The 24381-nt window shown below is 37.6% G+C and overlaps 1 long non-coding RNA gene across 1 annotated transcript; it reads left to right on the top strand.

Moving 5' to 3' along the window:
• Window positions 1-4756: 4756 nt before the first annotated feature.
• On the top strand, window positions 4757-24147 carry LOC112540979 (uncharacterized). Its single transcript, XR_003085019.2, has 3 exons — window positions 4757-5015; window positions 23287-23371; window positions 23884-24147. It is a non-coding gene; the product is annotated as an uncharacterized LOC112540979 (long non-coding RNA).
• The last annotated feature ends 234 nt before the right edge of the window (window positions 24148-24381 follow it).

Genomic DNA, 24381 nt, shown 5'->3' with positions numbered 1-24381 from the left:
TATAGAGATAAGGAGAAAGAGAAAAACATGATTGTGAAGAACTGCTTGAAAAAAGTTACATTGCTGTGATATGGAATTTTTGTAAGCAAGCTGTGGGGCTGGAAGTGTTAACACCTTGGTGGACTGGGGTCAGTCTAGAAGGTTGAGACATTTGGAAGGGGGAATTGGCCCTTGGGCAGTGGAATATTTACAAAGTAGCCAAAAGATACTTCTCCAGAGGAGAAAAAAGGCTAATTCACTTCTGGTAGGAAAGGACAGAGGGAAAGGTCTGATGAACTCAGACAATATAAGAAAGAAATGGTATATGGAAAAAATAACTCAACATTTAAGTGTTGTAATGTCTCTGAAACAGAGAAGGATAGTGCATTTCATAGAGGAATTTCTTTCTAAATGTAAAAAGCAAGTATTTTCCATTTTAACTGTTTATTTGGTTGGGACAAACAACACTGCTTGTTTATGAAACCTAGATTCTGCTGTTTACAGGCTGTGTAGCTACTGATTCTTGTACCAAAGAGAGGTAATGTTGTCAAGCCGAGTTGAGAAAGCATTTAAGAAAAAATAATTTGCAAGGACTGAGACAAAAAGGGTTAGTCCTGTCACCACTCTGCTGAGCCTCCCAAGGGAGCCATAGCTGAGTTACAGAACTTCTATGGTATGGCAATAGAGCCACCCTTTATTGCAGAAAAAGCTGAAGAAAAAAGGACAGCCATATGATAACAAAGTTTATTTATGCATTTTTTAGTTTTATCTGGAGTTTCTTTTTTTAACTAGGAACATTAGATAACCCTCAAAGGCAGTAAATATGGGGCACCATGAAATTATTTAATGTTGTCTTTTTATGTTGTGGAATTTTCTGTCTCCTGGTGCCAAAGTAATTTAACACTATGCATTATGATTTGGTGAGAATCATTATGCATAAGGGGGAGAATACTCCATTTTGAAATAGGAGAAAAAAAACTTCTTTCTTTTGGGCCTGGACCTTCATCAAATCAGAAAAGTTCTTAGGGAAAACACTCATACATTATGTACATAATGTAGCTTTCTTTATTGAAAGTAAGGGTTCAGAATGTAATATATTAAATCTTGGCTTAGCTACATTAGCAGATTTTATAACCTGGTGTAATTATAACAGTATTTGTCACTGTAATATTTTCTGGCAAAATCAAATATGCATATATAACCTGGGGTAATTATAACAGTATTTGCCACTGTAATATTTTCTGGCAAAATCAAATATCACTCCATACTTTTACATTCAAGTTAATCATCCTTTAAAATTTAATGTAACAAACATAATAATTTTGTGAATGGTATATAACATACTATATGTTCCTTAATTGAATTTAGATTTGTAAAGGATTACTAATAAAAAAAAAAATCTGGAAATGTTTACATGTCGTAGGAATGGGTTACCTGAGGGACTGCCATTACCCAAGATTATCTTCCCACCCCACATGTTCCCACAGAGAGGGCATACTCCAAATTTCTTCTTTTAAGTCTTGTCAACTTATGGGTCCTAGGAAGGATGCTTTTTCTGTGGTTGCCCCTGCTTTCTGGAATGATCTCCCCCCACCCCCACATATGATAGGCCCCAACTCTTCTTGCCTTTAGGAAAACCCTTAAGACTGGCTCTTCCCCTAGGCATTAGGGGTGGTTGAATGAGAGTCCCCCCTGAGGTTGTTTTGTTGTGTGTTCAGTTGCCATTTTAGATTTTATATTCATATTCAGTATTATTTGTTTGTTGTTAGATAGTTTTGTCTTTATTCTTCTTTATGATTGATTGTACGTTTATGTTGTATGCCACCCAGAGGCACACAGTCTGAGTTGGGCAGCCTTATAAATCTTTAAATAAATATATAGATGTATTGTTGTTCAGAGGTAGAGTCCATGCTTTGCGTGCAATTAGTTACAAGTTCAAACTTATAGGCCGGCAAAAACATTTGTCTGAAATCATGAATGCCAGTCATGTCCCTATAATGTTGGATGGTAAGTTGTTCTCTCTCTCTCTCTCTCTCTCTCTCTCTGTGTGTGTGTGTGTGTGTGTGTGTTTGTATTTATATATAAAATGCTCCTATCACAGACTTAGGATTTACACTATATACTGCATTGTGATGGAATTTATCTACAAAGAGGAGGGTGATGTGGGGGATAGCAACAAACAGCAAGGCCACCAGGAAGGGAAAGGAGACCAAAGACAACACAGTCCACAGGGGGAGCATGGGAAGCATAAGAAGTTCAGGATGACCATTCCCTAGAATCTCCCAGGGTATATCCACTAGTTGTTGTAGTATAGATTGAGTCTGTCAAGATTCTGTCTATATGGTGTGAGCAAATGAAGGAGCTTAACTGAACCAGACAGTTTCACTGTTGTTTCTTGGGCTGGGCCTGACATGCATATTCTCACATATAAGCCCATCCGTGGATAAGCCAACCCTCAACATTTTCATATGTTTTAATTTTCACAATCAGCTTACCCACAAGTGGTATATTTTTCATGGTATTTTGATTAAAAATTCAAGGGTCATCTTATCTACAGATGGGCTTATCTGTGAATATATATAGGATATTTTTTAAAAGCTGAGGAAAAAACCTACTGTTTATACTTGTGGATAAGACCATCTGCAGATAAGCTGAACCCAAATTTTGGGATGTATTTTTGTACCTAAAATTCTCAGCTTATCCATGAGTAAATATGGCAATGTCTTTTTATTACTTCTGCAACCAACTCAATCCACACCTTTACTGATTGCTGGAGTGACCCACACCTTTACTGATTGCTGGAGAGGCTATGAAGTACTGTTATGCCTGAAGGATTTTCCCATCCTTATTTTAGTTGTATAGATTTGAAAAAGGAAAACCAAAAAACACATCAAAAGGAGCTCTGCCCTGACCACATTGTAGACAAACCTTAGTATTTTCAAACAGTAGTAAGCACAGTTGTAACAAAGATACAAAGACTCCACACCCTGTTTAAAAGTTGTTCCTTTATTCTGACAGACAGAAGTGTGTGTTTTTTTAAATAATTGTATAGGAGAAAGCAGCATTGTAAGTTCTGAAAAGTATATGAGGAACAAGCTTGCAAAACTTCCTGCCAGATTAGATCTCCTTTAACTCTTCTTTCCTCCTCCCCTACAATCCCCATTTCTAATATTCTAAATTGCTTGGTGGTTTGAGTCTGATTATTTTTTTTCTGCATTACTTCAGTAATAAATATGAAAAACTCTTTCACATTAAGTAAAACAATTATGAAGCATATATCTTTGAATTTGCTTTCTGAAAGTTCTCTATCATCTATCTATCTCTATCATCTATCATCTTTTGGAAAGAGTCATTTCTAGTTTCAGGAGAGGGAGGAAAGAAGGATGCTGAAGAATCATTCAATCCATACTTTGAAATGAAACACCCCATTCTTACTAACACAATCAAGGTGTCATGGAAAAGTCAGCTGTTCTTTCAATTTAGCATTTCTTCAAGTTTGTCAAATACAGTTCAAAAATTAATTCAGCATTGACTTTAAAAATATTTAATCATTTATTTATTTATTAAATAGTTACAATACCAGGATTATACAACTCTTGGCAATATACAAATTAAAAATCCACAACAAAATACAGATAAAATTAAAAACAATTTAACACAAATTAAACTAAAACAGAGAAGTACATAGTTGGCGAAAATATCACTGCATGATCCAACTAATTAAAGGCCCTCCACAAGGAGTTCCATTTTCATCTGCTTCTGGAATGCAAAAACGGTTGGGGGAAATTTAATTCCATAATGTGGACCCATGACAGAGAAGCATTTCCTCCTGGCTTCAGCCCTCCTAATATCCTGATTATGTGTAGAACTGTCAACAATTTTTCCTAGATATTTGTATCAGATGGATCAATTCTACTTGAAGAAGGCCTGTCAAGTATATTTCTAGAAATATTTATTTTGAAAAAACATCAAGTACATATTTTGTGAGAAAATAATCCAAGAATTCACATTTCAGTACAATTTTTTAAAAAATGCAGATTAATGTAAAACATGGGACATAAACACCACTTGCTATATTCCCATGGCATAGTAAAATCCTGATCTGCTCATCTGGACCAAAGGGTATTAAATACATGTGTTAAAATAATTATTAGCTATGGTATTTTGTACAGTAGTGTGATCTCAAAAAAGTTCATAGTTCAAGAATAGCACTCTCTATGCTCAAAGGTTGATAGGAGCCAATGGAATCCCATGATATTTGGAATATAGTGTCAGCTGAGGAGAAGAAGTAATTGAGCTGAAAGAAAGACAAAAAAACTAGCCTGTAATGTCCATGAAGTTATAAACTTCCCTTCCTTAATTTTGAACTAATAGGACAATTTTCTAGTTCTTACAACAGAACAGAGAGTGCCTAATCAAAATTGCCCTCAACAAACTCCAATTATTGACTTATAAAATAGGTTGAGGGATAGGCACCAACTCAAAAGAGAAGCCTAAATTCTTGTTATTGATAGAACAAATAGCAATTTACTAATTAAAAACAATTGGGAAAAGACAAGTGGGAGAAGGGGAATAGATAGATTGTAGGTTTAACATTTGCTCCTGGTAACATCCAATATTTTGCTGGCTTTTTAAATGTTCCCTCCTTGTTTATGAAAAAGAGAAGCAGTATAACTGAGGACTTTTTTTTTCCAGAGGAGGAGTTATGATGTTGTCCTGCGATTAATGAGCCTCCTTCTTCTGGGGAGTGAGTTGGTAGGGAGTTTCAAGTTTTATTTCTATTTATGGTCAGTCCAGGAGGCTGGACAATTCTTTCCTTTTTAAAAAACAAAGAGAGTTCTTACTTCAGAGTCAAATTTAAATGGCTGCATTACTAATTACAAGCTAAAAGTCATATAGGGGTTCTTGTAGGAAGCCAGCAAAGAAGGTTGCAAATGGTGATCACATGGCCAAGGGATGCTGCAACGTTGCAATTGCAAACTGGGCACTGAGCGCCTGGATTGTGATCACATGACCACAGAGACGACATGATGGCCGTAAGTACGAGGATCAGTCATAATTACCATTCGTTCAGCGCTGTCATAAGTTTGGTAGCTGAATGAGTGCTTGTTAAATGAGGACCATCTGTGGTTTAATCCATTCTACTTATATAGTATCTAAAGATATGGAACCGTTTAAGATGTGTTTTCTGATGTTTTGTATAGAAGTTTTATATCAGGAATCCATTTACCTCCTGGCAACTATAAGTGTAATTTGCATATATTAACATTGTTAAGAAAAGTTTAGTGAAGAGTCATTGCTTTGGTGTAAGAGGCTATTTGTGATCATTGTAATTACTGAAACTGTAGCATGCAAATAGGGGAAATTTGAGAAAAAATGTATCATCAACCTCATGTATTGTTGCCAAAGTAATTAATGTGTGATAGTTCTTTTGTTTGAATATTAAATAACATACATAGTATACCTTTTAACTAACTTGTTCATAGCTTTCTTCATAAAGATAGGGGTTGTAATTTGTGATAGTAAGTTTATACAGGAGCCATGAATCAGTGTTCACATACAAAAAAGGTTGTGGCTGGTTAATGGCCTTAGCATTTCACATTGTAAAATGTTTTAAATATCTGGAGAAAGAACTAAACAATCAAACTAAACAAGAACTAAACAATACTTCTTTATCATGTTTGATTATGTGTTTTAGAATGGAGTACATTTTGTAGGTAGAATTATGATGAACTAGTTTTCTGTGAATCATGAGATTTATGGTATTAATACCTTGGTATAGACACGTTCCTTTTGACTACCAGGTAAATTCATAACTATTCAGGATATGATCCTGGATGAAGGGTATGGCCTGACTGGAAGAAAATGTGGGGTGAGCTTATCCTAACTCCAACTTGACTGAAGTGGGTGCAATGACATTGATTGTCATTGAGTACCCTTAGCCAGTTGTCCTTCTAGCAGTCCATCAGATTGGAGTGTTTATTCTTGAATAAAAAATATTGAAGTTTAAAATGCATGTTTTTAAAATGCATTGAACCCATTATTCAATAGTCTTTGTGCTTGTGCTAGCTAGAATGATTTTCTTTTTTATTAAAAGTTTTTACATGGCTAAAAGATAAATATACAAGTATATTTAGAAAAGAAAGAAAAAGAGAAAAAGAAAAAAGAAAAAGTGCAGAAAAGAATATAGTTAAAGAAAGAAAGAAGATAGTTAAAGAAGCGACTTCCGCCCTTCTTTACAGCAGTTACAAACAAACTCATTATCCCTCCTACCTCCTTAACATTGCAATAATCTCTTCAGCCCCTTATTCAATCTTTTTCAACTGTCAAATCCAGAAATCACCAATTCACTTTTTTCCATTTTCAGCAAAAGGTCCATAAAAGGTTTCCAGTCTTTTATAACAGTACTTATTGTTTTGTACCTGACAAAACAGTTCAGTTTGTATATCTCTGCTAGTTCTGTGATCTTCACAATCCACTCCTCCATTGTGGGTATTTCAGTATTTCTCCTTCTTTGTGCATATAATAATCTTGCTGTAGTTACCATATATAAAATCAGTTTTCCATAAGTATTTTCTAATTGACTATCCATAAGTCCTAATAAAAAGAGTTCTGGCTTGTGGGCATATTACATCTTGTTTTAATTTTTTTCAAACAATGGAATATCTTCTTTCCTTTTTTAGGGGCATTTGCTCCATTTATATTCCACATTAGGCATTTAAAATCCATGTTTATTTTAGAAGCTTAGAAAAGTCAATGCCAGCATAGTGCCCAATGTTGTAGACTCTTCATCATCTTCTTGCTGTATTTGTTGTATGGTTTCCTCTTTTTGATCCAATTGCACTTTCTCCATCTCCTCTTTGAAACTTTCATAAAAATCTCTCACTTTTTGGACTGAGATGAGTCGATATCTCTGTTGATTAAAAGTTAGGATTACTCCTTCAAGTTTATCTGAACAAAATGGTATTGTCAGAACCTGCATCACCCAACTGTTGTTGTTTTCCATTGTATTGCATTCGTTGGGAGTTGGATTGATTTGTTTCTGCCACTTGTAACTAAGGGGGGGGGGGTAATGGTTAATGGTTGTAAGGGGAGTTGGGAAGCAGCTTAACCATATATGGGCAATTTAGACTGGCTTGATTGCTGGCCAGGCAGCTGGGGCCCAAAGAACCAGGAAGAAGCTCAGGGAGGAGGGGGAGGAAGGAGAGAGGTCAACAACAGGTGAAGAGGAATCACGACGCCAGGCAATAAGGGGAGGGGGGATAAATAGAGGGAGGTTTACCCAAGGCGTTAATTTTAGCAATGTTCTGTTTACAAGCTACATGTACCCCTTAATAAAGAAGTATTTGTCTGAACCAAGCCTGGTTGCGTGAGAATGCTTCAGAACTGAGAGTTGAACATCGTGGACTTGACAGGTATTCTCTTCTGTTTAACTATCAAAAAGTTATAATTGTTTTCTCTTGCACAGTATTTTAATAGGTATTTGAGTACAATTACTTCTGAGTTACTTATCCTTAATTTGGTATTGAAGTGTTGTTGTAGAACCTGGTCTCTTGTCTTCTTCCTGACAAAATGTACAAGTATATCTCTTGGTACTTTTCTTAATTTGGCACATTTTGTATTAATTCTGTATACTTTGACCACTTCTGCATCCATATCTTCTTCATTCCATTCCAAAAATTTGTTAGGGATTCTGCAACTCTCTCTCTCTAATATCTTCACCAGGTTCCTCTAGAACCTTTTCACCATTTGCAACCTTCCCAGGGGGCTTCTGACAAGTAAAATCAATGGGGTAAGCAAGATTCATTTAATGACCATGGCAAAAAGTCATAAAATCAGGCACAATTCACTTAATGATTGCATTGCTTAGTGATGGAAGTTCCAGTCCCAATTGTGGTTGTAAGCTGAGGACTACCTATAACAATAATTGTATAGAAGCTTGGAATTGGTTTTATACATGTAAAACATTAAAAAAAATCTAAGCATTCTCAAAAGTCTAATTTCCTCACCACAGCCTTAGTCCCTCGTGTGATATTAGGATACAATTTCCTGCCCGTAACTGTAGTTCACCCGCACTTATCAAAAAATTGCCCATCCCTGATAGGATAGGTCATCTGAAGATTTGGAATGTGTTTTCACCAATGCACAGATGGCACTGCTTTATCTTGCCTTTTCATATAATAAGGTGGATAAGGATGTGGTGACTGAAGCTTAATCTGATATTATAGATGTGGTCCTTGGCAGGCTAGAGATGATGTCCAAAATCAGGATTTAGTCTGTTTTCAGTCTCAAATGAGATTTGCAGTTTTAAAAATTGGCTTTGGACTTTGGGGTTCAGGAGTGACTCTACCTAGCTTGAGCTGCACTTATTCCTGAAGAAGTCACAGCTAGCTAAGTCAGACACATTTCTGATGTATATCATTGATGTGTTTTATATAAAGCGACTTTTGAAAAATCTCTACAAGCTGTAATTTTGTCCAGCAAAATACCTTAAAGTGTGTGTGCTTATGAGATCATGTGATGCCACCCTTTAATTATATTTTTAAAGTATGATCTTAAATCTGCAATCTGATTTGAATTGTTACAATCCACTCTGAATGGTACATAATTACTACAAGGATGGGATATGTTCCATATTTAAATTTAAAGAAAGAAATACTGTAGATGCAATCATTCAGCATTTTCTGCTACATTTGTTACTTTTCTTAATAAAAGTGAGGTCTGCATGTTAAAATATGACTAGATAATTTTTGCCTTGTCATTTTACTTACATCAGATGTTCCAGATTTTATTTATGTATCAGTCTACTGAAGCAAATTGGAGTTTTCTATGTTAAAATATGAACAGAAAAGATTATGATTGAGCCACTAGAGAATAAAAAATATTGGCAATAAACCTTTCCCAGCTGGTTGCCATTTGTATACAAGATGATGAAAAAGTGCATTGCCATCAAGGCATTCCAAGTCAGTCTATGTACTCAGTGTACTTTTGCCTCCTGACACCATGAAGTAATAAACAAATTACTGTTGGCATCTCTTCCATGTTATTTGATCTTGAATCAGGATGACTGAGCATCAAGGGACTGACAGACTAATTTTGCTGCAGTAACGAAGGCAAAACCCTGATTGGCTTCGTTTTATGTTCTTCCCAGATAAACCAGAAATTCCCCTTCTTGGTTGTTCCATTGTTGACTGAGAGGCAGGGAGGACACTACTTACAGGAGACATTTTCAGGGGTACGGACACTTAAATCTTAGGGCTTTCGTATATATGGGTTTCATATATATAGCCCATGCAAGTGGCCCTGAATACATTGGTCAGTTTCCTAGCCTGCTAAATTTCCCTGTGTCTAGGTTTCCCTAGCTATGCTTAGATTAAAGTTAATATTAAGTTTGCCTGCATTATTTTATTGCCATAGGCTATCAAAGCTGGGCACTGACCCAAGCTATGTACTTAAAAAAAACCTTGAATGCAGTCCACTGACCATTTGTTCTAATGTTCTTTCTTCTGACTCTTCACCAAAATATGCAATCAAATCATTAAATGTTTCTCTGTGTTCTCACTGTATTTATAAACAGTATCAAAATTCTTAACATTTAATAATGCAGGCACATGACCAAGAACTTTGTATGTCATATTGTCCAATGTGTGCCTAGTCACTCTGAAGAATAAATTGTTCAGAGTTCACAGAATTTATCTCTAGCCTTTTTTCTTTCTTTCCCAGAGCTATTGGGTCTGGTTAGCATTTTGGCACCCAAACTCATTTCACTTTCAAGGGGATAGGATAGGAAGATATTGTAGGCACATCAGTGCACAGTGAAGTAAAGACAGTAAGGCTCTGCAAATAAACACATACTTTACAAATGACCTAATTAATGGAGAATACTTTAGTTAGCAATGAATTATCTTCAACTTACTTGTTTGAAAGACTTACATTCTACCTTTCCAATGATTTGAGTTTTTCTTTTCTTTCCAATCTCATTTCCCTTTTATCATGTTATGTTCTTTCTCATTCTGTTTATCTAACAGAAAACAGAGAACTAGTTTTAAATAATTCCATGGAGACCCAAGAATGTAAAAACACAGATAATTTTATCATTAGAAATCATTTTTTCTTCCTGTTAATTCTGCATCCCCCCAAACCAAAATATGTTTTTTTTTCAGACTATGTTTTTATTTATAGTTTAGTTGTAATCCTGATTAGGGAGGAGATATGGGAAGGATCAGCTACTTCCTTTCATATTCAAAATCCAAAATCCAAAGTCTAAGCTAACCTGTTTTATGTTTCCTTTCCACAGTGACTAAAATCATATCCTATTTAGTCTTTTTAGGAGGTGAGAGACTGTAGGTTTAAACTGGTATATATGACCTAGATGGCAAAGAAATCATCTATTTACTACTAAAACTCTCATGTCTGTAACATTCAACTGGGTGAAGCAGTGTGTCATAGGGCAACACTTTTTGAACCAAGGTACCTTAAATGGGCTAACTTACAGAATGTGTTCAAAATCCAGGACCCATGACTCCTGTGGGATTGAAATTTGGGGAATTTGTGGCTGCTTCAGCACTGCTGTGTGGCTGTGCCACCGTGATCAGCCAGGTTACATGATTGTCATGGGCATATCCCCGACCTCTTTCCCACCTCCCTCTGTCCCCTGTGCCCAATTGGCTGGCAGCAAGGCCCGACAGGTGAGTGGCGATTGGCTGCCATGGAAACAAGGCAGAAATTTGAAACCTCTTAATGGCTGTGGGTGTTGAGGGAAGGAGGAGGGAGCAACTTGGATGCCTGCTGGTGAGATAGGGCTGGCTGGGGGGGTCGCTGGTGGTCGACAGGCGAGCCCTCTTCATCCCTTGAGGGAGGGGGCCCTTGGGAACACACTGGAATGGGGAGCGGGGATGCAATTTTCCTCATAGTCTGCGGCTCCCTTTGTTCCACCTCCCCCCAGCGAACTGGCAGGCAGTTCCATGGGTCAGCAGAGGAAGAGGAAGAAGAGGAGGAGAGCAGTAGGTTTCACTGGGACTTTCCTGAGGGTCATGCAGGGAGGGCAAATTGTGCAAATCTAAATTATATGTGGAAATGAAGAGGAGGGGAGGGGAGGGGAGGGGAGGGGAGGGGAGGGGAGGGGATGGAGGGAGGGAGGGAGGGAGGGAGGGAGGGAGGAAGGAAGGAAGGAAGGAAGGAAGGAAGGAAGGAAGGAAGGAAGGAAGGAAGGAAGGAAGGGGGACCTAACTTCTTTCCACCTCCCTCTGACCCCTGTGCCCAATTGGTTGGCAGCAAGGCCCGACAGGCAAGTGGCAATTGGCTACTTTGGAAATGAGGCCGGAATTTGAAATCTCTTAATGGCTGTGGGCATTGAGGGAAGGATGAGGGAGTGACTTGGATGCCTGCTGGCGAGGTAGGGTTGGCTGGGGGTGTGTGCTGGCAGTCGACAGGTGAGCCCTCTTTCTCCCTCGAGGGAGAGGGCCCATGGGGACATGCCAGAATGGGGAGCAAGGTTGCAGTATTCCTCATAGTCCATGGCTCCCTTTGTTCCACCTCCCCCCAGCAAAGAGGCAGGCAGGCAGGCAGGCAGGCAGACAGGCAGGCAGGCAGCAACAAGTCACTCCAACTCCCACTGCTTTTTTGCCCTGGTCTTTCTGTTTCTGCGTTTAGGTAAAGAAATACAGTATCTCTGAAATAATGACCCAATGGGATATAGGTTGTCTAGTCTGACATAAAGATATAGTGGCATATAACTTTATAGACTATACACATTCAAAGATGTTCTCCAAAAATATAACATCTGAAGGGTTCATGCCCACAACAAACTAGAATCCAATTTAAATTGTGTAGCATTAGAAGAGGTCATGAATGGGAGGGAATTAAATGGGGGGAAAGGGAGCCATAGGTCAGGGAAGAGAAAAAGAAGCATCTTGCAGTGACTTGTCAGTAGTTGTTTTTAAAGTGGGTCTGTGGGAAGGTCTAATGGGGATTGGAGCAAATCATCCATAAATGTAGGGAAAACTGCTTAAAGTACTTACAATATATACGTAAGTCCCGAAGACTCTCTATATCTGTTTAACCAACTTATCAAAAATCTATCTATCTATCTATCTATCTATCTATCTATCTATCTATCTATCTATCTATCTATCTATCTATCTATCTATCTATCTATCTATCACATTTATATAGTGCCCAAGCAACTATTCTCTGTTTTGAGGTGGAAGATCTGTTTTATTTCTTCATTTATTTGGAATGGCATGAGGGAAGCCAAACAAGATAACTAGTGTGCTTTTGGCTGCATTTTAATGATGAGAAAACCACAGCAATAAATAAATAAGGAAAGGTGCAATAGAAACAGATTCCCAGGGACATCAGACACTGCATACTTTTGCCCTGCTTGAAAAATACAGTCTTGGTTTGCAGACAAAGGCAAGAATTTGTAGTAATTAAAGGGCCAGTTTTGCATTTTCCAAAATAGAAACACATTTGGAGCAGACAGCACAATTCTTAATAAAAATGAAATCATAATCATTAACTTCAGTTTCTTTTACAGTAAACTGTTTTAAGTACAGAAATTAAAGGTTGTATATTATCCACATAGCAGAAGATTTTTTTGATACATTTATCAATACATTTTAGTACATAAAAAGACAATTAAAGAGAAGAATTGTTTCTCAGGTCAGTTGTGAAACAAATAGATATACAATTTTGCAATGCAAATGACTTGAAATGCCTATCTTTCACAAGCTCTATTCATGTATTCATTGAATGCAGGGAACTCATACCTGCTGGCAGAAATGGTACCTCCATGTAGTCTGCAAATAAATGATGTCAAATGTTTGGCTCATGCAAAGCCCTAGACCTTGGGCATCTGCACATAAATAGTTAAAGCAGCTTAGTGGAACAGGAGTTTGGCATTAGGATGGGAACCAGGACTGAAGTGCCACTTCTTCCACTATACCTGGGCTCCTAGCATGCCAATATTTTTGAACAGCACAGTCATAAACCCAAAATATTGTATACTTCCACTTTTGATATTTATAGCTTTTCTCAGTCTTCAGGTATACCCACATAGCCTCCTTGCTCTGTCATAAGGACAGCACACTATTTCCAGAGGACATATCCATGTGCCACTGCCTGTATCTCATCATCTGCCCATAGCTGAGATAGCCTGAGGGTGGTTTAGCTGCTCTGTTTTGGAAGTGACATTTCCCATCTTATTCATCCAGAGAAGCTGCATGCAGGCAACAAAAGGTGTGTTGGGGCATAAGGGGAAGGTGGCATGGGATGCCATGTTCCACATCAGCAAACTTGTGACCCAGTTGGTTCTGTTTTCTATGGGACTGCCTCTGTTCCATCCTGTTTCTGACCTGTTCACACCGCAATCCTGTGTGTGTGCATGTGTGTGTGCGCGTGCGCGTGCGCATGCACAGAGTCCAGAATCCCTGCTTCGGCAGCCATTTTTCTTTATGAGTTGGGCAACCAGTCAACTAGTCCAGTAGTGTGAAGCCCTGAAACTGACAAGTCTGCCTCTAGCTTAGAAATGTACTTTGAAATGCAACTGAAAGGATTTATCTCTTATGCTTCTATATCCTGCCTGGGAGAGAATTATTTTCCCTGTCGCTGCCACTCCCAGAAGCCCTGGCTCCTCATTTCTCCTCCTCATTTACTTCTAGGAACAATAACCTCTACCACCATTACAAAGATTTGCATCTTCCTTCCACAAAACTACTCTTTATTTTTATTTATTTCAGAATTCATGACATAAATATACACAAGAAGAACTACAGACATGGTTCGGGGGGAGCAGTGCACTAGTTGAATGTCATTCAAAACCTGTTTCCATTGATAGGTTCATGCTGTTCCAAGCATCTCAAGGACGATGTTAATGAAAGCAAACAGGTTTATATTTGTTAATATAAAATATTAACAAAATATAAAATTTGTGCTACATGTTGAATGCATCAGAATGATACCAAAAATAAGTTCACTTACAAATCTTTCTCCTCTGTTCATAGTTATTGCTCAAGCAAATAATAAGCTTCTGAGGTCCTGGATGCGAAGGGAATACTTAGGCCTAAATTGCACATGGGAGGAAATTAACTTAAATGATTAATTTACTATTTTCACTATTATCTATTTGTTTTGTTTTTCCATTGATTGGCTATAATTCTAATTGCTGGGTAGTATTTCTAACAACAGGAAGATAAATATTCCATTGCTAAAATAAACATCAAATGAGCAGGCCCCAAAGAAACGCCTTTGTGGGGAAAGGGGAGAAAAATAAAAACAAACTGGGAGTAATAGCATGAAGTTGTTCAAGTAAGTTTATTGATTTCAGCTTTGGGAGGTGGCATGATTTTCCTAGAGCTGGCTTTGACACCATGCTTTGAAAAATATGGTGGTCCTGGGAAAATCATGAGAGTTGGTAGTCTTATCTGATAACGGCAGATGAACATATGAAATGAACAGTCTGAAAAAAACATGAGATGGATCTGCTGGAAGGCTGTACTACTTTAGATTAGGAGGGGGAGGGGATCAAATGTTTGACTGTTCCTTATATTAAGAAAATAAATAAGCAGACAAGGTTTACCTAAAAAGACTGAAACTGAAAAGCTTCAAATTATCTTTTTTTCTTTTTTGGTTAGCACATAATTGAAATAATATTTTAATTAGCTCTCTTGTCTAAGTATCTCTCAGGAGATAAGACTAGTCTGTAGGTTCCTCAGATTCAACCCTATAGTCACCTTTTACTTATCTAAGACATAGAAAAAAAAATCAAACCACGAGAGTCAAAGTAAAAGTGGATGGAGGTGGCATCTCTTATTAGCATTGCATGTCCTATTGAGGGGTTGAAAACTTTTGAGAAAGCTCTTCTTAAAGCAGACAAATGTGTTAACAAATTCGTTTGTAATAGAGTTTTCACATATTTCAGTTAAAAGAAAATTCCAGATTCAGGAAACCCTTGGGGGAAACATTCAAAGGAAAATGGAGGCACCTTCAGGAAGAATTGATTAATTATGTGCCATCAAGTCATTTTCAACACCTAGCAACCACATAGATAGATTTTCTCCATGAGGATCTATCTCTAACTGTTCTTTCAGGTCTCCCAACGGTGTACCCATTGCCACTGTAACTGAGCCATCCACCTTGCTGGTGGTCATCCTCTTCTTCTCTTCCCTTCCACCTTTCCCAGCATTGCAGCCTTTTCCAGAGATCTGAATCTTTGCATAATGTGTCTGAAGTGGGATAATTTGAGCCTGGTCATTTGTGCCTCGAGTGAGAACTCTGGGTTGATTTGTCCAATGATCCACTAATTAGTTTTCTTGGCTGTCCACGGTATTCTCAGGAGTCTTCTCCAACACCAAAGCTCAAAGGTGTCAATACTCTTCCTATTGTGCTTCTTTAAAGTCCAACACCCACTTCCATAGAGTGTCACAGGGAATGCCATGGCTGGTACAATTCTGAGTTTTGTAGGTATAGACACATCACTTCATTTGAATATCTTTTCCAAGGCCCTTATGACTGCTCTACCAAGTGCAAGTCTGTGGTGTATTTCTTGACTGTTTGTTCCTTTACTGTTGATGGTTGATCCTAAAAGGCAGAAACTATCCACTACTTCAATATTTTCATTGTCAGTTCTAAGGCTGATTGTTCTATCTGTTGTCATTAGTTTGGTCTTCTTTATATTTAATTTTAGTCCTACAATCATGATATCCAAGCTAGCCACATCTGCAATCTGCAATCAATTATACTTCACATAATAACATTATTTGAGAATAAGCATTTCCTAGAAATAAGTTATAAAAGAATAATCTTTCTAGGAAATTGCACAACTGATGTTCCCTTTTTTATATAGCAACTATGGAATTGAATGCATTTTCTGTTATCATTATTTCCATTTTGCTGCTGGAATCATCATGTCATTGGAAGATAAGTATGTTAACTCTTGTATGTTTAACTGCTTTACAAATGCCTTTGTGATGTTGGGTGGAGAGAAGGGACCCACAGAATTCTCAAATAATCTCCCATGTATAAAGTGAGTTCTAAAACCAGGAGATGCCATTTTCAGAGATCAGTCTACAGAGTTAAATTCAAATAAAGCTGAGTCAAAGCTACAGATGGTTATAACTCTGAGGAGGGTCCCACACTAGCAATTTATAATGTCATTCAGCCATCACTCTGGTTATAGCAGTTATCCAGCCACAATAATGGCAGGATGATGTTACAAATTCCTAAAGTCAAAAGCCTCTTCTATCCTTTAGCACAGATTTCAATTCCTATAGTCAAGGTAGGATCAGAGCCTAATATTTTGTGAGATGGGCAGCTATATAAATGTGATGTATAAATAAACAAAATAAATAAAATATTTCCAGAATTCTTAGTTTTGTTTGTTTTTATTTATTTCTATATTTGTTCTACTTGTACCATGTTCTTTTGTTTCCAGAATACTCAAGCATAATATCTGCAGCATTCAAACACTGCTCATCTGACAATGAAGGTAGTATTATTTAAGAAAAGTGCTACTTTCTGATTGTTATTGTTTCTCTAGATCAGTGTTTCTCAACATCGTCCATACATCTTCAAACCGCCAAGGTTGAGAAACACTGCTCTAGATAATGTCAAGCGATATGCACAAGAGTACATATTAGCTGAGTGGGCAATGGAAATCTAGAGCATTTTAGTTCAGTATAGATAGTCAGTCCATTGAATCAAATGGACTGAGAAGTTGTAAAGAGTTTAGTTTCAGAAAGTAGGAAAGCTAATGCTACATAAGAAAAAAAAGATGTTGTGCAACTTCCCAGTCTAGCTACTGTCCTGGTACTCCCTGGTGATACAATCGTTTTACAGATACAAAAGCCTGATAATGACACAGTTGATGGCCACTGAAAATGTGTATGCCTTTTAATGGCCCTCCCTTTTGGTCTTCTCGCCTTGTCTGTATTCCCAAAATCTGTTAGGTAGTCAATGCACTCAGAAGCCTATTGTGAGCCAGTGCAGCTCACAGTATGGGAGTGTTACATAGACATATTGTAGTATGCCCATCCATACTCATGCCACTACGTTACCGTAAAGGGAATAGGGACTGGCTTTGAAGAACAGGAGGAAGAGCCTCTCCCGAGGCAATGGTCAGATAAGTGGGGCTTGAACCAGGGCCAAGAAACTAATTTGAGAAAACTTCTCAGGCACATCTCAACCTACTTCACATGAAGATAAAGTAAGGGATAAGGGAAGCACTTTCAGTCTTGCAAGTTTCTGTTACTATACCTGTTACAATAAAAGTAGTGCTGACCTATATGACACTGGATACTTAGTCTGGTCTACCTTGTAGGGCTGACAATTCCAGGCAACTTGTCAGCCCTTTGAGGTAGACCAGGCTAGGAAATAAAAGTTTGAATGCTAGTACTATTTTTATTATAAGGTTACAGTTACAGAATCATGCACACCTGAATGCACCTCCCCCTCCCTCCCTTTATCTTCAAGAGAACTAGGGAGGGTCATCTGAGATGCTTCCTCAAATTACATTTCTGTCTCAGATTCATTTTTTTTCTATCTGGCCATTGTCTTGGTTGTGGCTATTCCTCCTGCTCTTCAAGGTTATTCCTATAACCCATTACAATGGCTTGCAGCTTCAAGTGCTACCTCATATAGAGTGCCTTTGAATAATCCAAATGAGAGGTGACCATGGTGTGAGTGACTGAGTAGTATCTCCCAATCCAGCAAACAGCACAATTGGAGCACATAGTGGATTTGTATAAAAGTCCTCTTGGCCACAGCTTTTACCAACTCTTCCAGCAGGACTGAAGTCCAAGAGGACCCTCAGTGCACACTTGTGCTGACTGGGGGAGTGCTATGCCATCCAGAATTAAAGATGGAAAGTCCCCACCCTTAGCCACTCAAACTAGTTAAGGCTAAGTCAAGGTTGTTCTTCCCTCTCCAAACCTCCACAGCATCCAGACACTGAGGTAGAACCTTGTAGCATCACTTGAGTAGCTGAGGGTAATGTCTAACCAAGTATTATCAGCATACCAAATTGTGCCATTAGATGACCTCATCCAGAGACTCCATGTAGACATTAAATAGGAGTGGAGAGCCTATAAAGCCTGAGGGACCCCATAAAGTAGGGGGTATAGGGCTAGAACTCCCTTCCTGTCAATATCAGCTGGAACCAGCCCAGAGGAACAAGAAGAGCCACAGAAAGTCTGTGCCTCCCCAAATCCTTAAGGTCTCTCTAGAAGGATACTATAATAAATGGTATTGCTGAGAGATCAAGGAAAAACAGGATGGATACATCACTTCCATCCTGATCCTCAGAGTTCATTCACAAGCATGATCAATGCTGCTTCATTAATGAATCCCAGTGTATAAGCTGATTGAAAAGGAACCATATAATCCATTTCATCCAGGGTCTTCTGAAGCTACAAATTGATCACACTTTAACCACATTTACTAAGAAGGGAATGTTGGAGATAAGACAAAAGTTGTCCAACACCATTGGATCCAGGTATAATTTCTTGAGGGGGCATGAACCGCCACCACTTTGAAAACTGGTGAACCCATCCCCTCCTTCAAGAATACATTCATCACCACTGAATCCAACCAAATATTGTTTCCCATGGAGGCCTTAATAACCACATTCTGTTGTACAAAATATCCCAGGACATTTTATTCATTGGCAGCAAACATGCTCCATTCTATCTTCTGATTCATATTTAACTAGAGAGATGCCAATGTAGTTCTTATCCAGGATGTATTTGCATAATTTCCAAAGAAGATGAATGTCTTGTAGGTTTCATCATCAGCATATGTGGAGTAATGCTTGACTTTGGCTCAGTTTGTATACCACCTACTCTAGAAATCCCTCATATTTTTTTAAGATTTTTTTTTTTTTTTTTACAATAGAAAAAAATGCAATTTTGAGGAGGAGGAGGAGGAACAACAACAACAACAATAACAACTGTTTTTTTTTCTGGAAAGAAAATGTTTAAAAACCCTAGGTATTTGCTAGATAAATCTGCATGCCAACCAAATTTAAATAATGAATGCATTCATGCTTTGACAGTGATTTTGACAGCAACAGTTATTCAGAAGGTAAACATTTATCTGCCCTTCATTATGAATATATACTTCCTTCCAGACACCAATAAATTAGTATCAGGCTCAAAACCAACAGCTATGCAATATTTAGAATGCTTGCCATAAAATCTTCCAGTCATAAAATCAGAACTGGCAATGAGATAGGCCTGTCTTATATGCCATGAAGCCTACCCTAAATCAGTACAAGAAGGAAAGTGTTTCACAGGTAATTTTTGAAGTACTTTCCTGCTTTAATTTAATTGGAACTGGGAATCAGAGCAAATTAAAATAATGGATCAGTTTTCATTCTTGTGTCCAAACCTCTGAAGAAAAATAGCCAATAGCTCTTTAAGATGCAAATATAAATTATCCCTTTTTTCCTGATATCACACTCTCTCAAGTTTCCTGGTCTAACTTCTGCCTCTTCTGGTTACATGGAAATGCCATACTTCATTTTGTGAACGTTTTGTTCTTGTTCAAAATTCATATTACTATAAGGTCGGATCTATAAGACTTATAGTCTATACTATAAGACAGGATACAGGCCTCTTCACTGAATGTTATGGATTGTAATCTACCAAGCTGGTTCAGTGCAAATTGGTAAATAGATGTTCTTTGATTTCTAAGCGTAGAACTGAGAGAGAAGGACTATCCCAAAGTCACTCAGCTGGCTTCTTTACCTAAAGAAGGACTAAAACAACCATTATAGCACACTGGCATTTTCCCTCTCACCTTCTTTCTCTTTCAACACATTCTCCTAATACTATTTAAGTTGCTGCAGTTCTTGAAAGTGCACTTCCTTTGTTCTATTCAGTGAGACGTACATTTGAGTTGATTAGTGAAGAACATGTCTGTATGGATGGCCTTCCAATGCCTATGTGGTATCTGCCACATTCATAATTGTTTTTGTGCAAACATAGGTGCACATAGACAGGCTTTGACAGTATTATTATAAGCAATAGGTCTTTGCTGAAGAACCTGATTCTAGAAAAAAATTGAAGGCACTTGAAAAAGAGGCTGACTGCAGAAAAGTTGACAAGGTAGTATCACTGATGGCACAAGCGGGAGCTTACTAAAACTCAAAGAAGCAGTTACAAACAGATAATCCTGGCAAAATTATGTCTGTTGAATCATGAAAAGAATTTTTTCTGATTGTCTCTTCTTCCAGCTGAATTATTGTTCAACTGGAATTATTGCATGATTTATAGCACCCTCACCATTTTGCTTGCTGTTCGCAGTTTGACAGTGTCCTAAAATATGTCACCTAGGACTGGGTACTTTATTCCAAATTTGGCTTGACTAACCCAGAATGTTATTTCAAGTAGTACTTCCAGAATGCAGTGCTGCAGGCAGTGTTAGGGGTGTCACATTATGCTCACATGACCTCAGTGCTGTGCGAGCTATGCTGGTTACCATTTTGCTTCTGGGTGGAATTCAAGGTGTTAGTTACCACTTTTAAAGCCCTTTATGGCATAGAGTCTGGCTAGCTGAGGGACTGCTTATCTCCAGGTGTTTCTGCTCTCTGTTTCTGGTAAAATCAACCAGATCCCATTGATTAAATAGTGTCATCTTCCTGGGATTTGTGCAGCTCCCACCCTTATGATATTTAGAAAATTACTAAAAACCTCATTGTTCTACCAAGTCTTGGGACCAGGTGGTTGTGGAGCATCCTTTAGTTTAGTTTATGGTTGTGTGTATTTTTCTCCTGTGAGCCAGGATCTCTTTTTATATGTATTGTTTTTCTTTTTATCTGTAAGCTGCCCAGAGTTTTCCAGGAGTTGGGCAGCCTCAAAACTGGATGGACGGATAAATAAATAAATAATTAAAGCAATCTTCATACATGATTATGCTAATGCATCTAGCATTAAGCAACTAGTATATGTTGAAGGTTTATATTCAATTAACAGTCCATTGCAGCATCTAGATCATGTTTACATGTCCTACTACTCATATCCCCTTCATCTTATACTTATGGATTTGATTATTTGTACCATATCACAAACCCTTTTCTTTACTTCTGTGGAATTTCCGCCTGTTGCATTTAACACACTTGCAGGTTATCCCTTTTGGCTTTTTCTCAACTGCAAATCTGAGAAGCAACCAAATTGACTTTCTGATGTTTGGAGTATAGTTCCTATTAAGTGTCACCTTTAGTCAGACTAGTAAGTGAAGCTTGTGACCCAAAACTTCTGGGACATCACGTCCAGGAAAATTGCTCTAAACGAACTGGTTTATTTGCCTGTGGTTCATTCATTCAGATAAGTTACCAGCATGATGAACAGGTATATGTGAATTGCACTTTATTGATAAGTGTGACTGTGGGAATTTAGTCTTCAGAGTCTTTTATTTGTATTTCCACAACCAAGCTGTACTGCATAAGTAGAAATTGACATATTTAGTATTATTACTATGATAAAAATGAGTACTTGTATTTTAAAATGTGTAGTGTCCATATAGTTTGGGGGGTGGATAACAGAATAAAAACAGCTTCATGCACAGACTGAAGCAAAAAACTATATATAGGTTAGGCATTTTTAAAAAGTCTCATAAATTATCTTCTCTATGGCATGTCTCCAAAACTAGTGGAATTTTATTTCTACTATTCTCAAAGCTATGATCTTCAAGTTTAAGTCCAAGAGTTCCTGGAATATTAGGTTTTGGTCAGTAGTCATAAAATGTGTAAATCTCATGAACCATGGAAAATTGGCTGTAGTGGCTCTTGTTCTGTGTTCTACAATTATATTGCTCTTGTAAGAATGCTTGGCATATAGCTGTCTTTTAATATAGATTTGTTCCCTACGTGATGAGACAGTATAAGAGTTCTCTGAAGAATGATTGTTAGTTGAGTCAATATCTGTTATAAAACCTTTCTTTCTTTCTTTCTTTCTTTCTTTCTTTCTTTCTTTCTTTCTTTCTTTCTTTCTTTCTTTCTTTCTTTCTTTCCTTCTCTCTCTCTCAGAATTGTAGTTTCTCAAATAATTTCCTCAGATTCCTCAGAAGGTTCCTCAGACAGTTATTGCAGGTCATTTTTGAAAAGTTCTGTAATAATTGACAAGTTTACATGAAATACAGGTTTCCCATCTTCTGAAGCCTCCTTTAGATGTTCAGGTGGACTTCAAACATGGATATAAATATAATTCCAGCCTTTTCCATCACTGCTCACCATGTATGGAATTTCAAATTCAACTTCAAATTTGAAATTCAGCTGGAATTTCAAAGAGTTATTTGCATTTGCTTGATCCACAGTCCCGATAAAGCAGGGCTGTGGACTGTGTTACTATCTGTCTTGTATTTCAGGTAAACTTGTCAATTATTGCATTCATGTGATGACATGTATCATTCTCTTTCAGACCTCTGCTTAAATATACGATCAAAGATAAGGGGGAAGGGCAGTGCCTGCACATCATTCTCTAGAAATGAACAATATTGAAGAATATTGGGAATATTCAAAAACAAGCTCATAATTTATATGGGATAATACACAATAGACACAGAACACTAATAACTGATGATATACATGAACATATCTTAATCTTTGCAATGTGAAGAGTGGCCTTGGTTGACCAATTATTATGGAAACATTGAAGTCAGATATTTGAAAATAACCAGCTTAAAACCTGGTTTCTGAATATGGAAAGGATCCTGTACATCATGCACAGCTTCTGTGCCTAAAAATTGCCCCATTTGATTCCTGACATTCCCTGTTTAGGTGGGCAGTAATGACTAAGCAGACAGACTGACAGGAACCAGACAGGAATGACAGTAATAGGTGTGCAGTAATGAGAATCACACTCTCATGAGAAGGGTATCACTGACAGACTTTGAAATAGATTTGACACTAGAATGATAGAATCATAGTTAGAAGGGACCAATTTACACTATCAAGTCTAACCCCTTGCTCAGATGAGGAATTCGAATTAAAGCATCCCAGAAAGATGGCCACCACTTCTCAGGGTAAATTGGTTCCCTCATCAAGTTGCTCCTACTGTTGAGCGCCCCCTTCAACTGGAATTTGCCTTCCTGCAATGTAAATCCAGTGTCCTTCATTTTGTTATGAGCTTCTTCTATATAACATCCTTTCAGGTATTTGAAGAGTGCGACCATATCTTCCTTCAGTTGTGTTTTCTCGAGACTACGTATATCCAATCATTTAATTGCTCTTCATAGCTCTTAGTTTAAATTTCCTTGACCAGAATTGTTGCCCTTCTCTGAACTTGTTCTAATTTCTCTGAATCTTTCTTAAAGGTGTGGTGTTCAGAACTGGACACAATACTTGAGGTGGAGTCTGACCAAAGTTGAACAGAATGGAACAATTTCCATGATTTCAAAGGTATAGTACTGTTACTGCACCCTAAAATTGCATTTGCCTTCTTTATGGCCATGTCATACATCATGTTTAGTTTGCAATCAATTACTATTCCGATAACTTTTTCACAAGTACCATTACTACGTCAGGTAACTCCCATACTATACCTGTGCATTTTATTTCTGTTCCTAAATGAATAATTTTGTGCTTGTCTCTATTAGCTTTTATACTGCTACTTTTGACCCATTTCTCTAATTTATCAAGATTATTTTGAAGTTTATTTCTATCTTCTAGGGCATTAGTTATTTCACCCAATTGTGTTAACTAGTTTGCTACACAGCATGTCATAGGGTACATTTGTCAATGCCTTGGCTGAAAAGATATGTTATGCCTACAACATTCCAGCATTTCACTGCCCTAAAAATGAGATAAGAGTGTTCTGGCAATATTAGTTCTTGACAGTCCCTGCTAATTTCTGGTAATTACTACATTATTCAAGATATTTAACAAATTTATGTCTTTATGATCTGCTGCAGGATCTTTCCAGATATTGAAGTCAATAGTTGCTGAAGAGCTGGAGTTACCACCAAAGCCTCTTACATGAACTAAGGCAACAATCTGGATCCTGCCCTCCCTTTTTTCCCAGTCAATATTTCATTTTAGCAATGTGTCAAAGTGAATATATATATATTTGTTAAAAAAGAATCCATGATGCTTAATGCATGTCAGCTAAAAATGCCCCATAGTGTACATGAAAAAGAATTACTGTTCCATCATGACAAATTGTTGTTATAATGCTGTCAAACTTTAAAATATTATTATGTTATTGGAAAGAAGACCATCTGAAGAAGCATTAAAACAAGCAAATCCCCATGGAAAGTCTTTAGAATACTCTCTTCCCAGCCTGAAATTCATGAAATGTACTCCATTAACTATCTTTCACGTGGTAGTCCAGGCTCTCTGATCTGTGTTGCCATTGTTACAGAACTGTATTCCAAAGTGCTATATATTTTTATCCTGTATGGAAATATATT

Source organism: Python bivittatus, unplaced genomic scaffold, assembly GCF_059951505.1.
Source record: "Python bivittatus isolate LINGU-HERP-01145 unplaced genomic scaffold, Pbiv_v1 ctg000610_np1212, whole genome shotgun sequence".
NCBI lineage: Eukaryota > Metazoa > Chordata > Lepidosauria > Squamata > Pythonidae > Python > Python bivittatus.
Note: the sequence above shows the minus strand (reverse complement) of the source record. Positions and strands in the feature narration are given on the sequence as shown.